This window comes from Mus caroli, chromosome 7 (assembly GCF_900094665.2).
Source record: "Mus caroli chromosome 7, CAROLI_EIJ_v1.1, whole genome shotgun sequence".
NCBI lineage: Eukaryota > Metazoa > Chordata > Mammalia > Rodentia > Muridae > Mus > Mus caroli.
This window is the reverse complement of record NC_034576.1, coordinates 122,034,443-122,050,617: the sequence shown is the minus strand read 5'-3', so window position 1 is coordinate 122,050,617 and position 16,175 is coordinate 122,034,443. Positions and strand designations below refer to the sequence as shown.

General features: G+C 41.7%; 1 protein-coding gene across 7 annotated transcripts in view; it reads left to right on the top strand.

Moving 5' to 3' along the window:
- Positions 1–16,175, top strand: part of Dcun1d3 (defective in cullin neddylation 1 domain containing 3) — a 42,992-nt gene that overhangs the window by 7,587 nt on the left and 19,230 nt on the right. The gene's annotated exons all lie outside the window — the stretch shown is intronic.

Genomic DNA, 16,175 nt, shown 5'->3' with positions numbered 1-16,175 from the left:
TCTTTTAGGGCTTGATATGATTTTTTAAAAACTTTTTTTTTTTTTTTTTTTTTTGGTTATTTAAGACTTGTGTTCCACAAACCAAAAGCTGGTGAGATGAGAAATAATGTGCTTGGGCTCCTTAGTGTAGCTAGAGTAGGTAATGAAGAAGACTCTAGGTGGGGTTTACTCATGGCAACAGTTACTTGTGAACTCTTAAGATCGTTTCTGTCTGACTTTCTCTTGGGAACTATCACAAATGTGAGGTAACAGACAAAACTATTGAAGAAAATAATTTTAAACTTTGTATTCCTACAACCTGTTTTCTTTGGCAGGTTCAAATAGTTGAACCCCTCCCTCCACCCCCAATCTCCCATGGTTTATTTTCATTTATGTGTGTGTGTCTACACATACATACAAACACACGCATACACCCATGGAGATCAGAAGAGAGCATCGGATCCCCTGGAGCTAGAGGTAACAAGTAGCTATGAGTAATCCAGTGTGGGTGCTGGAACTGAACTCAGGTCCTGTGGAAGGGCAGTACATGTTCTTAACTACGGAGCCATCTTTCAACTGTAGGTTTTTGTTTTTTTGTTTTTTCCTGAAAGGTTTTTATTTGTCAGGTACTTGTGGATTCCCAAGGCTCTGATTTCCTACGAGCTTGCGGCAGGCATAGATTCTGTGATTATATTAAGCAGCAAAGTGTCTTCTGAGCATTGGTGAAGTTGGTTTTAATGTGTGCATCTGTGTCTGAGGTTACCAATCACATTGTTCCAATAGTTTTCTGGCAGCAACTGAGTGTCCAGCAACTCAGCTCTGATGTTGTCTGGAATTAGCACAGAGCCCACATGCCAGTGACTCAGTCTTACAGGATTGTGCCACTTAGATGCTAACTGTGGGCATTCACAAGTTAGCTTAACTTCTTGTAGATCACAAGTTCAGGGGTTTTCACAGCCTGTCAGGTTTGATATTATGCTAGCACGATTCATAGAACTCAAGTAATGCATGCTAGTTAGGACATGAGTTTTGTTTGTAACAGTAGTGGCAGCAGGAACAGTAGGATACAGCCCCATCCTGCTTCCAATAGCAGCCTGAAGGGTCTCTTGTCAGCTGGAACCAAGTGCTGGAGAAAATAATTTCAGGACAAGTTTGTATCAAGCAGAGCTAGATTACTAACAGACTTTAATACTAGGCATTGAGGGAGGAAGACAGTACCCACCCAAGTGTGGCCATGAACTTCTTGAGAATCTCCCTGAAGCGTTTCCATATGATTTGGTGCTTTTGAATTACATTGTTGAAAAAATGTTAAAGTTAAGTAAAACTGTTTGGTATACTCATTTCTAGCCAAGTTTGCAGTTAAGGGCACTTGTTGCTCTTCTGGAGGACCCACATGGATTCCGTCAGTTCGTAACTCCACTTTTTTTTTTTTTTTTTTTTTCCACTTTATCTGATACCTTCTTTTGGCCTCTTTGGGCTCTAGGCACACATGTGCTCATACATGCATTTAAGGCAAAACACAGCCATGTAAAAGAAAAAAAAGAAAACAGCAATGGCAGAGCAGGTTGAAAAAAGCCAACTGGAGGGGTGGCTGGAGGGGTGGCTCAGTGCTTAGAGCAGTCAGGGCTGGAGGGGTGGCTCAGTGTTTAAGAGCACTTGTTTCTGTAGAGAACCAGGGGTCAGTTCCTAGCACATACATAGCAGCTCACAACTGTAACTTCAATTCTAGGGATCCCATGTCTTTTTCTGAGCTCCACAGGGACTTAGGGTATTTAGTATACATACTGAAATAAAAAGGGCCAGAGTCAAGACATGTTTTTACTTTAGTGTAGTTTTTAATCTAGTTTGTAAGATATTTATTATTATTTTGGCTTTTTCAGGCATGGTCTCTCCACATAGCCTTTTCTGTCCTGGAATTCACTATGTAGATCTGGCTGGCCCCGAACACACAGAAATACTCCTGCCTCTTGTCTCAGGAGTGTGGGATTCCAGACAAGTACCACCAAGCCTGCTTATTTATTTGGGGGAGCTCTTTTTCTCCTCTGTATTCCTTTAACTTTTATTGTCTATTTTGCCTTAATTGGCACTGGGAATAGTTTGTATAGTGCTTATCCAACATAGGTAAAGCCGTGGGTTGAACCTATGGATCCCTCAGCCTCCAAAAGAGGCAGATGCTTTGGTCTATGTATGTAGTTCTCTTAGGAGACTGAGGCAGGAGGATGGCTTGAGCCCAGGTGTTGCAAACCAGCTGCATTGATACAGAGAGCAAATGATGAGTTGTAAGTGCAGGACCTATTGTTCTCTCTAGATGTGTGCCACCATTTCTGGACTCAACACATCTTCTGCCAAGCCAATAAACTGATTAAAGGATCAAAATTCATAGTGAAAGAAAAAAAAAGAGAGAGAGAGAGAGAGAGAGATTCAATGTAGCCACATTGGGGAGAGAGACAAAGAGATCCATGAAACTCACTCTGCCACCCGTAGCCAGTTGGTTTTGATTATAAGGTAAACTTTACTTAAATAGAAGGCCAGAGATATGTACAGTGCAACAGAGATCCCCTCCTCCTCCTCCTCCTCACACTCCAGTCAAATGAAGAGCTGTAAATCTTCCCTAGGACAAGTTTCTTTTACGCCTGAAAATTTTCCCTCTTGCTGCCCCTAGAGCTATAGATATTACCCCCTTTAAGATTCCTAGGGGAATTCTAATTTCTTGGGGTCCAGGCGGGCCAGTCACACCACCAGCTTGGAGATTCACTCCCAGCCAGTCTCTGTGCTCACCAACTTGGAAATTCTCTGAAAATTCTGGGGTCTCATTGATTTATTGTGTTTTGGTGGTGGTGGAGATGGGTGGGTGTTTCGTGTGTTTCCTGGTTACTATGGTCAGAGATGCCACTATGGTCTTTGATTTAGAATTAATTGAGAGTTCATTATACAGACGTGGTTTTTGGCTCATTGTGGTTCTTTCTCACTGCCCATCTCTGAGACAGTAGCACCTAGAATTGAATTCTGTGCTTAAGTTTTCCGATGTGACTAGCCCCTCCCTTGAAACTTCTGAGGGCCCACCCTGAAATCACACTGTAAAACTCAGGTGTGGTCCAAAGGGTCTTTTCCTGTTGTAGGATATTTGATCACACTGTGCATCCTGAGGTTGTGTTATGTACTGAAAAAACCTGTTTCAAGTTGTGGTGTGGCTCAGGCCTTAGTACACACCTTTAATCCCTCTGGCTGTAATATAGATAAGCCCTTAGTGCACAGTCTTAATTCCAAACAATATAGATAAGGTTAGTTTGTAGAAGGAGGCAGTTATGTTTTAAAGAGATGTCTAATTGAGTGGCAGACAGAGTGACAAGTCAGAGAAAGATTTGACAGAATGAGTCAGATAGGATATGTCTAATTCTCACAGGAAAAGGAGGCTACTTAAGAGCACCACAGAAAAGAGAGGGAAGAGAAAGAGGAAAGAGGCAGTTTTACTGGGACAGTTGTTCAGAGATAGTGCAGAGAGAGAACAAGACAGAAACAGGCGAAGACAGAACAAGACAGAGACTGAGGAGGAGCCAGAGGATTAGAACAGATTGCCAAAGTTGGTATGAGGCCAAGCAGAGCAATTTATTCATAATCACTGGTTAAAAGCACACAGCCAGAGCTAACTCTGATCAGAAGTCTGAACTTCACTTGCCACTTGAACTTGGATGCCTCAGGTCTATCATGTGTAAAGTGAAATTCATTAAATAGTTGTAAGGATTGTCAGTGTCCTTGTAGTGTTTTTATGACACATCGTATAATATGTGTCAAAGGAAGTATTATTATTATTATTATTATTAATTGTTATCATTAGCTACAAGGCATACATAGTTAAACCTATCCAGATTGCAGTTCTCAAGAAGGGGCTATATCATTTTACCTCCTTCTATAGAATATACAAACATTGCTAGGTGCACAGTTATCACTTGAAAATAAAACCTGCCCTCTGGGTATCTGGGAAATAAATTCACAGGTGACTCTAATGGAAACTTCCAACTTGTTTCCAAAGCTGGCATAAAAATTGGGTATGGAAAAATCTTTCTCTTGAAATCCTATAGAGAAATAACTTTCAACCTTCTTAATGCTGTGCAACCTTTAATACAGTTCCTCTTGTTGTGGTGGGACCCCCCTCCATAAAATTATTTTGTTGCTATTTCATAATTAATTTTGCTAGTGTTAGGAATGGTAATGTAAATATATTATCTGCAGGATATCTGATAAGTGACCCCTGTGAAAGGGTTATTTGACCCCATAAAGGGGTTGTGACCCATAGGTTGAGAACTGCTGTGACAGAGCCTGTGTTGAGTCTAGCAGTGGGGACAAAGGGACAAAGATACTATGAGGTTAAACCAAGGGACATCTTTATCTTTGGCCATATGCCTTGAAGTTCAGTGAGTTGGACAAGCCTTCTTGAGACTTTGGATGGAAACAGATTTGTGTCAGCCAATCCAGATTATCTGAGAAGATCAGCTGCTAAGTACCATGTTGTGCCTGTTGTTCGTAGAGGAAAGTGAAAAGCCCAGACCTCCTTCAAGCTCACTTCTGGTGAACTGAGGCCAACTGAGGCCAGGTCTCTTAAGACTCCCAGACAGCCTTTTCAAGGGGACCAGTGGTCAACATATAGTGCCCTTTTCCAGCCTATACTCTGCTACTAGTTGCTGTGTCTTTGTTGTGTAGGCCACATTCCCTCTGTGTTTGCTGTCTTTAACTGGGATGCAAAGGATTTAGGAATAATTACTGTTTTGAAGAAGTATAGATTTGAATATCCTGTTTTTAGTTTTTTTTTCACATTTATTGTGTGTGTTTATGTGGTGGTGGTGGTGGGGGTACATGTGTGAAGGTCTGAGGACAACTTGAGGAAGAAGGTGGTTGTTTCTTTCCACCGTAGGAGTTACAGGAATTGAGCTCTGGTCATCAGGCTTGGTGGCAAGCATTGCTGAGTCCTCTCCAGGACCCTGGTTCTATTTATATTTGATTGTTGAGATGAGTGTACTAGTGTCCTTTCTGAACCACTGATAAATGTGGGGAGTACATGGTGAATGATTTCATGTATCAGCTCTCCTTAATGTACAGTATGAAGATGTAACTAGCAGACCGCACTTCTGACTGCATAGATAATGCTGCTAAGAATGATCTAAACAAAAGTTGTTTTAAGACAGGTGCTATGCCACAACCCCATTAAAACCACCAAATAAAGCTCAAATTTCTGTGGAACAATAGAAGGCATATTTTGATTGGCTTGGGTAAAACTCACTATATGGATAAACCAGCCTGGCTTCAAATTCATAGATCCACTTGTCTCTGTCTCACAAGTACACCACTATGCCCAGCAGGTCTTTATTTATTTATTTATTTATTTATTTATTATTAGATATTTTCTTTATATACATTTCAAATGCTATCCTGAAATTTCCCTATACCCTCCCTCTACCCTGCTCCCCTACCCACCCACTCCCACTTCTTGGCCCTGGCATTCCCCTGTACTAGGGCATATAAAGTTTGCAATACCAAGGGGCCTCTCTTCCCAGTGATGGNCAACTAGGCCATCTTCTGCTACATATGCAGCTAGAGATATGAGCTCTGGGGGTACTGGTTAGTTCATATTGTTGTTCCACCTATAGGGTTGCAGACCCCTTCAGCTCCTTGGGTGCTTTCTCTAGCTNCTCCATTGGGGGCCCTGTGTTCCATCTTATAGATGACTGTGAGTATCCACTTCAGTATTTGCCAGGCACTGGCATAGCCTCATACGAGACAGCTATAACAGGGTCCCTTCAGCAAAAATCTTTCTGGCATATGCAATAGTGTCTGGGTTTGGTGGCTGATTATGGGATGGATCCCTGGGTGGGGTAGTCTCTGGATAGTCCATCCTTTCTTCTTAGCTCCACACTTTGTCTCTGTAACTCCTTTCATGGGTATTTTGTTCCCTATTCTAAGGAGGGATGAAGTATCCACCCATTGGTCTCCCTCTTCTTGATTTTCTTGTGTTTTGCAAATTGTGTCTTGGGTGTTCTATGTTTCTGGGCTAATATCCACTTATCAGTGAGTGCATATCTAATGACTTCTTTTGTGATTGGGTTACCTCACTATGGATGATATCCTCCGGATACATCCATTTGTCCAAGAATTTCATAAATCTATTGTTTTTAATAGCTGACTAGTACTCCATTGTGTAAATGTACCACATTTTCTGTATCCATTCTTCCCAGCAGGTCTTTTTAAATTTTATTTTATTTTAACTTTTAAGAAAAATGCCAGCTGATGAGTGGACATGTAAAGGAATAATGGTGGCTAGGAATGGCTGGCTTCTAACGGAAGACCTAGTGAGCAGTGCAGGGCCACATCTTGCTTCATGATGCCTTTGTGGAATTGGCACTATAGAACAGGTCCACGTTTGTGCAGATTTAAAGACTTCACTTGTCTAACTCAAGCAATCTGACAAGTTTGACAGAAATATCCATGGGTAGGTTGGATGGAATTAAATATAAAGACATTGCCCAAATCCCTATGATATATGCAATTTTAAAAATGATAGATTTTAGTAAGTGATACCCTTATTTTTAAACAGTGGAAAAGTGAACACTGTCATGTTCTCCTCACTTTTAGCAGGTCCTCACTGTCAGGATTGATAGGTCGTTCACTCTACTGTTGGAGCTCCCTAAGGTTGCAGGAGTTTAGAACCCAAGGGAAGAGACTTGGCCATGGATCTGGCAACCAGACTCAAGGTTTCAGAAGTCTTGACTCTGCCTCATCTAAGAGGTGACCTGTACATTACTTGTTGGTGACTGCTTTAAAGGGACACTGTGACTTGTGCCCTGAAATAAACTTAAGCACTGAAAATTTTAAATAGTGCTAAAAAAAAAAATCTACCTTCCTCATCCTCACAATTCCATGTAGATCTTAAGAGGCGTAAATGGTGATAGCGATGGTAGCCCATTGTGGGAGCTGCATCCTCCAACTCCACTTAAACTCCCAAAGAGAATTCAAAGTTTTGTGGAATAATATAAGCTGAGAAAGCTGCATTTAAATGTAGTTTGTATTTTGTTTGTTGTTTTAGCCATAATTACCCATCGTGCCTAGACTTTTTCCTGGTCTCTTATTATCTTTTATTATCTGCCTTTGGTTGTTGGTCTGTATTTTGCAAATGATCTTGCTTTTTTAAAAAAAATCTCTGCCATTAATTAATACTCTCTCTCTCTCTCTCCCTCTGTATGTGTGTGTGTGTGTGTGTTTGTGTGTTTGTGTGCATGTGTGGTATTCCTGTGCCAAGGGTGAGTAAGTTAAAGTCAGGACAATATGTGGAAGTCAGTTGTCTCCTTCGACTATATGAGTTCTGGCAAACTCAGGCTTGACAGCAAGTGCTCCCAACAGAAAATTTGCTTTCTGTTGCTGTAATAAAACACTGACCAAAACTGTCTTGGGGAGGGAAGGGCTTAACCTCTGGAGAAAGGATGTTTACTGACTTGCTGGGCCAAACTGCCCAGGAGGGGCATTACCCACATTGAGCTGGGCCCTCCCATATCAGTTAGCCATCAAGAAAATGCCACAGGTCAATTTGATAAAGTCAGTTCCTCAATTGAGATTCCCTCTTCCAGGTATATCACATTGACAAGCAAGATTAGCTATCAAGTGCACTTAACAGCCAAGCTGTTAAGAACCCTATTCACAAGAACCCTATTCCTGAACTGTGTCCCCAGCCCTCTCTCTGCATGATGTTGTAATGGAAAACTCAGAATTTTCCCAGCAGTGGTGAGATCTAGTGCTGTGTCTGATTTTTTTATATAATTTTGATTTTGTCATTTCTACTGTCTTGTCTTCTGAAACGTTGTGACTTGTATTAGGGCTGGCTAGGAAAGGGAAAAGGCTTTTGCTCCAGGGTGTATGTCATTTTTTAGGGGGACTGAAAAAATCTCACAGTGTCCTTTGAGCAGATTTTAATTTACTTGGATTCCATATCAGGCAATATGCCTTTTTTCTTGAATGTAAAAAAATCATAAGGCCACCTTATTGAGTATAGAGATTAATATCTCAAATAGTCTATATTCCCTACTGGGGAAGTTAGTCATTATTTATAGGTGACAACTGTTGAGCCTGAATAAATCTGAAAGGGAATGGAAGGAAGTTGTAGCCGTTGTCCTTGCTCTACAGCAAGCCTTTGCAAGGCTGGAGACAGTTGTTCATTTTCTTCTGTTTTTGGGAAATTGCCATTGGATTAGTATGTTTTGGTTTCTAGCATCATTTACTGTAGACTTCTCAGTTCGTCCAGAATCCTTTCATTCTAAGATAAAGCCTGGGGTAGTTGAAATGAGTCTGTGGGTCCATGGGTAAAGGCACTTGCCAGCATGTGGTAGAAGGAGAGAAGCTACTCTAAGGAGTTGTCCTCTGACCACCACAAGGTGCACACACACACACACAAATAAAGGAATTGAAAATAAGTATTTTCAAGAGTTTGGAAACTTGAACCTTTGTGGCAGTTTCAAACCAGACAAATCATTAATTGAAGACTTAACTGTGACTTTGAACTCTCCGTAGCCAAGAAACTGGAGTTGCTTAATTTATCAGAGTGTTTGTTTTCTAAGTGTGCAACTCTCAGTCACTGCCTGACCCAGCAGAAAGTTGATAAAGTTACGCAACAGGTGAGAACCTTTCCAGTTGCCTTTCCCCATTTGTAAAGAGATGGTTTTCTTCCTTGTAAGAAACTCATCCTAAGCTTTCCTTTTTTGTTTTGCATATTTATTATTTGCACATAATTCTCGGCTTCAAACAAGTTTAGAAGGTCCCTAGCACTTAGTACTTGTCAAAAATCTGCATAAATGGAAGAGCTTTTGATTGCCACAGCAGCGCTTAAGCTTTCCAAACAGATACAAGATAATTTCTGCTTAAGAGGAAACAGATTTTGTAGTTTTCCAGTTTTAAATGTATGAGCAAGGGACTGACTTTCTCAGATGGAATGTGCATCATTATAGGAGACTTCTGAAACGCAAAAGCAATCTTGTAAGCTAGAAAATCTTGGCCTCAAGTGTCCTGCCCTCACCAATTTATTCCAGGGAGTTATGTGTATTCCACCCTTTTCTGGTGGACAGACTCTGTAGTGGTTGGATCCTTGGCATTTTAGGAGAGAATTGTTGCCAGGTATTCTTTCTAACCGATTCAGAGCACAGTGGGTCTTGTTCTCCAAGGAACTTGCAGCATTGTAGACAGATACAGTAAGAACCAGACAGTTTGTAAAGTAAAGTTGGTGTTCCAAGATATGATACCAGTGCAGATGCCTGGGGTTCAGCAGCAAGGAGTCCTGTGGGAAGAAAGTCTGAGATAGGGCTGAAGAAACAAGACTGGGGAATCAGGAAGAGGGGAGGCATTCCCACCAATATTAGCAGGAAGGTAAAGCTATGGAGACAGGTGGCAGCTTGGGAAATACTTCGTACATTAATATGCCAGAGGCATCTGAAATAAGGGGGAGGACGATGACAGAGGCTGAGATCAGATCCTGAAGACTCTTGTGTGCCTTGGTGATTTTGGATGAGTCTAGGTGAAAAGGATCTGTACTGTGGAGGGAGCACTAGGGATTGTACCCGGGCTGGCCATGCACCACTGAAGCACATCCCCAGTCCTAGTGAATGATTGTAAGAATGTCAGTATTTTGTGCATGATCACTCCTGTGCAGCAATATTAGAAGTAGGTACAGCCCCTATGGTAGAAACCTAAATTGAGTCATGGCAGCACTACTGAGAAGTGTGGAGTAATCCGACAATTTTATTATTGCCCCGCACGGGTCAGCAGGGAAGAATACTGTGCTCGGTACAGCCCTGCAGAGACCTAGGGGCAGCAGACTTCACTCTCTTGTACTGAACTATCTGTGCTGTCTTGGTTATTTCCTTGGTTCACCCCACAGATGATGGCAGTCCTGACTGAAGAACCACATCAGCCTGAATCTCCTCACATCATTGCTGCCTGTGCCAGTAGAAGACACGTTTCCCAACATAAGGGAGAGGGAGAGGAGCATGAAAATCACGGAACAGCCAGGCGTGGTTGCGCACCAGTCCTGAACTCAGAAATCCGCCTGCCTCTGCCTCCCAAGTGCTGGGATTAAAGGCTTGAGCCACCACGCCAGGCTTCCTTTTTTTTTTTTTTTTTTTTTTTTTTAAAAAAAAAAAGAAAGTCTGTAGACTGGAACGTGAAACACCGTCTTAGTCTCCCAAGTGCTAGGATTACATGAGTGTATCTCTGAGCTTGTTTCCTCATCTGTAAGGTAGAGATAGCAGAAATATTCCTCTTTGTGGGTAGCTGTGAAGATTAAATTGTATGTTACCTGGAAAGTGCTTACTGTGCCACATCGAACACACTAATTATACCACAGGAAAAAGCCTAGTCTTGAGATTTTTCCAAACTGAGGGTCATTTCTCCTTGGAGGGTCATAACCAACAATTGAAACCAACCTGAGAAAGGAAGTAGCATCAATCAGAGCACATCACAGAAGAATTGGTCAGCATTGCATCACCAGAGCACCTTAGTTTGCGTATTAGGTCAGGATGTAGACTCTGTTTCTTTAAATACTTATGGTTCAGTGCTTGCCTGCGTGGGGCTCCTTTTGCAGAGGAGGGAAGGAGGCCAGAAGAGGGGGTAGGATCCTCTGGAATTGGAGTTAGGGATAGTTGTGACTTACCATGTGGGGCTGGGCATCAGACTTAGGTACACTAAAAGAGCAGCCAGGGCACGCTTTTAAACCCTGAGCCATCTCCCAAGCTCCAGAATCCATATCTTGCTGTACTTTGCAGTTAAAGTTTGAAAACTACTAGCTACTTTCAAGCTCCCTTCCTCAGAGGCTGAGGGACTTTGGCACCCCAAACAAAATACCACTCTTGTTTGAAAGAGGGTTTTTGTTTTTGTTTTGTTTTGTTTTAAAGACAGAGTATGTTCACTGTGTAGCTCAGGATACCCTGTAACTTGCTGTGTATACCATGTTGGTCTTAAACTCACAGAGATCCACCTGCCTCTGCCAGGGTTAAAGGCAGGTACCACCATACTCATCCTGTTGCTCTCATTTGTGATAACAAGTAAAACAGGGGTCCTTCAGAAAGTTACTTAGAACTTGTGCCTCAGTCTACTCATCTGTGAAGAGGTGAGATTAATACCCATAGTACTCATGTTAGTGCTGTATCTTTGTTTAGTTCTGTGTAAAATGTTTGCAGTGCTTGGTAAGTACTGAACCTTAGGGAGAGTACCTAGGCTAACATGCATGAAGGCAGATTGTGCAGTCCCTTTTGTTTCACATGTGAATACACTTCCTGTGAAGGCATTCTCCTAAGATCTCCAGCTCCAGAGTCCCTGTTGGATTCTTTAGCAACCTTTCCTTGGTGTCATTTGGTCCTATCTTGTACTACACTCCCTTTCCAGCCTCCCTTTACACTTTAAGATGCTGTCACTAAGACAGCAATATCCTTTTTCTTCTATGTTCTGGTTATGATTGCGGTTATTTTTGAAAAAGTATCTCTCTCCATGGTTCTGGTTGTCCTGGAACTTGACATGTAGACCAGGCTAGCCTTGAACTCACAGAGATCTTCTTGCCGCTGCTTCCTAAATTCTAGACTGGTTACATTTAACTAGCATGAGTATTTGTGTTCCATGGAAGTAAATCATATATAATGCATTTATTCTTGCCCATGTCATAGGCATACAAATGTATGGTACAGTAAGATGGCATATTACATCCTTAAAAATTCAGTTTGAAAAACTTATTCAGGGTTGTGGGGGAGGGATGAAATATTTTCGGTTTTTGGTTCTAAAACTTTTTCGTTTTGGCTTGGGAGGAAAAAAGCCACGGGATGTTTTTTGTTTGTTTGTTTGGTTGGTTTGGTTTGTTAATTTTTAGGTTGAAAGGTTACTTTTTCTTGCGGAATAGTTAATGACAGCAAGCTGATTCTTGGTGAAACCAGTCATTGTGCCTTTGCTCAGTTGTGGTGGATAGTGAGCCTTCATTTTGATAAGCCCATTGGCAATACTGAATCAACTTGTATGAATGGGAGCTGGTCCTGGCTGCCTCATAGAAGTGTTATGTAACGTATGGTACCCACAGACCCTTTGGGAGGGGGTCTTTATTATCATGATAGTGTCATTCTGGGTCTTCTGCTCTTATCCAGTTCTGCCAGAGTGATTCTCATGCCTGAGGGGCTAGAAACTCGACGGAAAAAGTAGGCATTTGGCTTTTGCTTAGAGATAAAGTGTGTTGATGAAGAATGGATGTTAAAACCTGGAAACACTGAAGTTGGTGATTGAAGTTTAGATTAGTTTAGAAGCACCTCCCTCCCTGTTACACTGACTTAATTTCTGAAAAATGAGTCTTATTTAGAGTTTCAAACATTTCTTCTTTGACAAGCTTCAGAAAAGGCTTATTAATGTATTTGTCTTGTAAGTTTCTGCTGAGATTCGTTTTTGTCAGCCCTGGCATTTCCCAGAGAAACAAAAGAGAAGTGTCAGTTTAGTTTTCCATCACCCCACACAGTAGACTTCTTAATTCTGTCACTGATGGATGTGCACTGTTAAACAAGCCTTACTGTTGGCCGACTCACTGAGGAGCCCTGTGATAATGTGACCCCATCCTCAGCTACCAACACTTACACTTGTAGTACTTGGAATTTTCAGTGTATTGTATTAAAACAAACTTCTAATTCTGGCTATTTTTCTTTTCAACTTTAGGCCTAAAATTGGAAGCTCTATTTTTATACAACATATCCTAGAAAAGTCACCAGTGTTGCTATTCTCTTGCTACCCAAATATCCTCACTGGGCTTGGGGGTGGGGAGAGCAAGAGCCGGCTGTCTCATGTGGCTAAGCAGAATGTGTGGGCCTGCTTGCCAGCCAGTGGAGGTGGAATCTGCTCTTTGCTTCTTGGCAAGTATGTGTCTGGATTTGGAAGCTTTCATTTAGGACTTTAGCTCTTGGCCTTTTCTTGCTGCCATATGCAGTAGAGCTCATTGTTTCTAGGGGATTTGAAGAGACAGAGCTGTATTGTCCTCATCTCTTACTGTCTTTGACAAGCTTTAAGTAAAATAAGTCAAAAGCCACTCTGTCATCAGCGAAATTTCTTTCTTCCTTTTCCTTCCTTCCTTCCTCCCTTCCTTCCTCCCTTCCTCCCTCCTTCCTTCCTTCCTTCCTTCCTTCCTTCCTTCCTCCCTCCCTCCTTCCTTCCTTCCTTCCTTCCTTCCTTCCTTCCTTCCTTCCTTCCTTCCTTCCTTCCTTCCTTCCTTCCTTCCTTTTTCATTTCTTTCGATCATTTTTTGAGACAAGATCTCTCTATAATCCTGGCTATCCTGGAACTCACTATGTAAACAGGCTGGCCTTGAACTCAAAGATCTGCTTGCCTCTGCCTCCTGATTAAAGGTGTGTCCCACCATGCTCAGCATCATTGAGGTTTTTGTGAGTAACTTAGTAGGAGAAAATATCTCAAGAACTGTAAAATGGCATGTTTTAAGTATCTGAATCCCTATTTTAAAAGACATGTATTGTATTCAAAACAAAGATCCTGGTCCCAAAACCCTTTAAATAAGATGCTTTCACATATGAGCTAGGGAGGCTACCTAGCCCTTGAATGTTGCCATCAGGTCTTCATATCGTGTGAATTAACTTTTTCATATCATATCAATTAACTTTTGGGCTTGCACCTTTGGTAAGGGAAGAGGCAAGAATGATTTCTGTGAATAATGTGATACCTTTCCCTCCTTCAAGGAGTGAGGTATATGGATCAGAAGAGACAGATGGGCCTTCATGTTTTCAGCCTCAGATTCTGGATTTCACTCTAGGAGGTAAAAGGTAGCTCATGGAGTGAAGAATTGTAGCTACATTACTACTGGATGAGAAGCTGTTTGTATCTGAGAAACTGATGAGCTGGGGAATAATTGAAATAGTAACTCCCCCCTCCCCTTGTTTTTAGAAGGTGGTAGAGTACTGTGGGGAAAGGGGTCTGGTAGCTAGCTGGTCTTTTACTACTTTGTGGGTTCTTTTTCACACCTTTTATCCACTCCCCTCCTTTTCACCCCATCCCCTAAAAAGGAGAGGGTGAAGGATAGAGGGGAGAGCAAGATTGATCCCCGAAATCTCATTTCTTTCCTTTTGTTTCTTCTTTAAGCATGACTTCTAACTGCAGCCAATCTCCCCTGCTGCCACTTGGGGCCCTAGCATTTATGTACCCTCTGAAAAGTTCCAGAATTCCAAATGTCACACAGTTTCAAACTATCTGAAGCTGGTAAATTTCATGCCTCTGCTAGAACATGAGGCAAATCACAGTAGTCGGCTGCTGCAGTCAGTTCGAAGCAGTCCCATATCCCCATGGGATTAAAACGAAACACTTTCTTATAAAAAATTGAAAATTTGAAAATTCTAGGATTGTCACTACAGTGTCTCAAAGAAATATGACCTTAAGAACCAGTTCTTAAGAAATGAAATTGAGTTCTGTATCCATAGGATTCAGTTCCCTTTGTTGTTGATATCATTTCATCAGAATTGGTATAAATAACTGTGATTTGTTAGGCATAATTGTACTAGGGCAAGGGTTAAGCATTCCTGATTATTCATCATGAGTTAGGACAGTAAAGTGATAGACTATTGCTTTGTGCAACATGAGCACGTACTATCTGTCTTAGTTACTGTTGTGTTGCTTTGAGTAGATACCATGATTAAGGCAACTTATAAAAGAAAGCATTTATTGGGAAGCTTGCTTACAGTTTCAGAGGGTTAAGTTGTCCATGATCATGGCCGGGGAGCAAAGTGGCAGACAGGCAGGCATGATGCTGGAGCAGCAGCTGAGAGTTCACACATTATTTGTAAACTATAGACAGAGATAGAGAGAAACTGAGACTGACTGGGCCTTGTGGGTGTTTGCAATCTCAAAGCTCAACCTCAGTAACACACCTCCTCCAACAAGATCACACCTCCTAATCCTCTCTAAATATCTAACTGGGGACCAAACATTCAAATAATACGCCTATGGCAATATATTCAAATATATAAGCCAGGCTATTTTTATCCAGATCACCACACTATCAGTGGGTCATCAGCAGGTATGTAGCAAACACTTGCTGTGTGCCTAAGAACTGAGGTATGTACACAGGATATAACTTGTATTGTTTGGGGGATCAAATAAGTCAACGAATGAGACTCTCAGAGAATAAAGCCAGTCTGGTATTACAAACCTGTATTCCAAGCACTTTGTGAAGCTGAGGCAGGAGGATCATGAATTCAAGGTCAGCCTGGACTCTAATTATATCTATAAAAACAAAACACCAGAGCAGCTGGGCATGGTTGGCACATGCCTTTAATTCCAGCACTGGGGAGACAGAGGCAGGCAGATCTCTTGAGTTTCAGGCCAGTTAAGACCTTGTTTCAAGAAGCAAAACAAATGGAAATCTAAACCATCAAAATGAAGAAAGCAAAAACAAGCAAGAAGACAGACATAAATGTCCCAGCTTAGAGTACAATGCTACATAGCTTGGTTGACTCCATTTCAGTATTTGAGACACATCGGGTACAAGTGGTCTTCTGAGGTGCAAGGTATCCCATGGAGAGCTGGGAAGGCCTCTGATGTGTAAGCCCAGCCTTTTTGTTTTCTTACAAAGCATGCCCTGTTCTCCCTAGAAGGCACATGGAGGATTTCAGGAGGAGCTGAAGGAGTTGTAGAATTTGTATTGCTGATGTGAGTGAAAGGATTAGATGTGGTTGAAGTACATGTAAAACTGATGACAGTTGAGAAAGATGCATGCAACTCTTTGAACCCTCTGTTACTAGATGCAAAATGGACATGTGTTTACGTGCACATTGTATTCTGGGCCTGTAGTTGCCTTCAGGTTGTCAAATGTATCGATGACCACAAGAAGAGCTTTTGGATCTATTGTTTGCCTTAAAATTTTCTAAAATAAGGCCTGTCTGGGCAGCCAAAATAGACAGCTCTGCATTGGCCCTTAGATGGTAGCAATTTGGGCAGGACAGAAAATCGGGAAGAACTAAGTAGTCTCCTTGGTTTTTATTGTTGTTTGAGACAGGGTCTCACTATGTGGTCCTGGCTAATGCTGAACTCAGATCCATCTGCCTCTGTCTCCTGAGGGCTGGGATTAAAAGCACATATAACCACTCCCAGCAAGAGATACCTTTGCAAAGCCTTCTGTAACTCCTTGCTTGTTGCTTTTCATC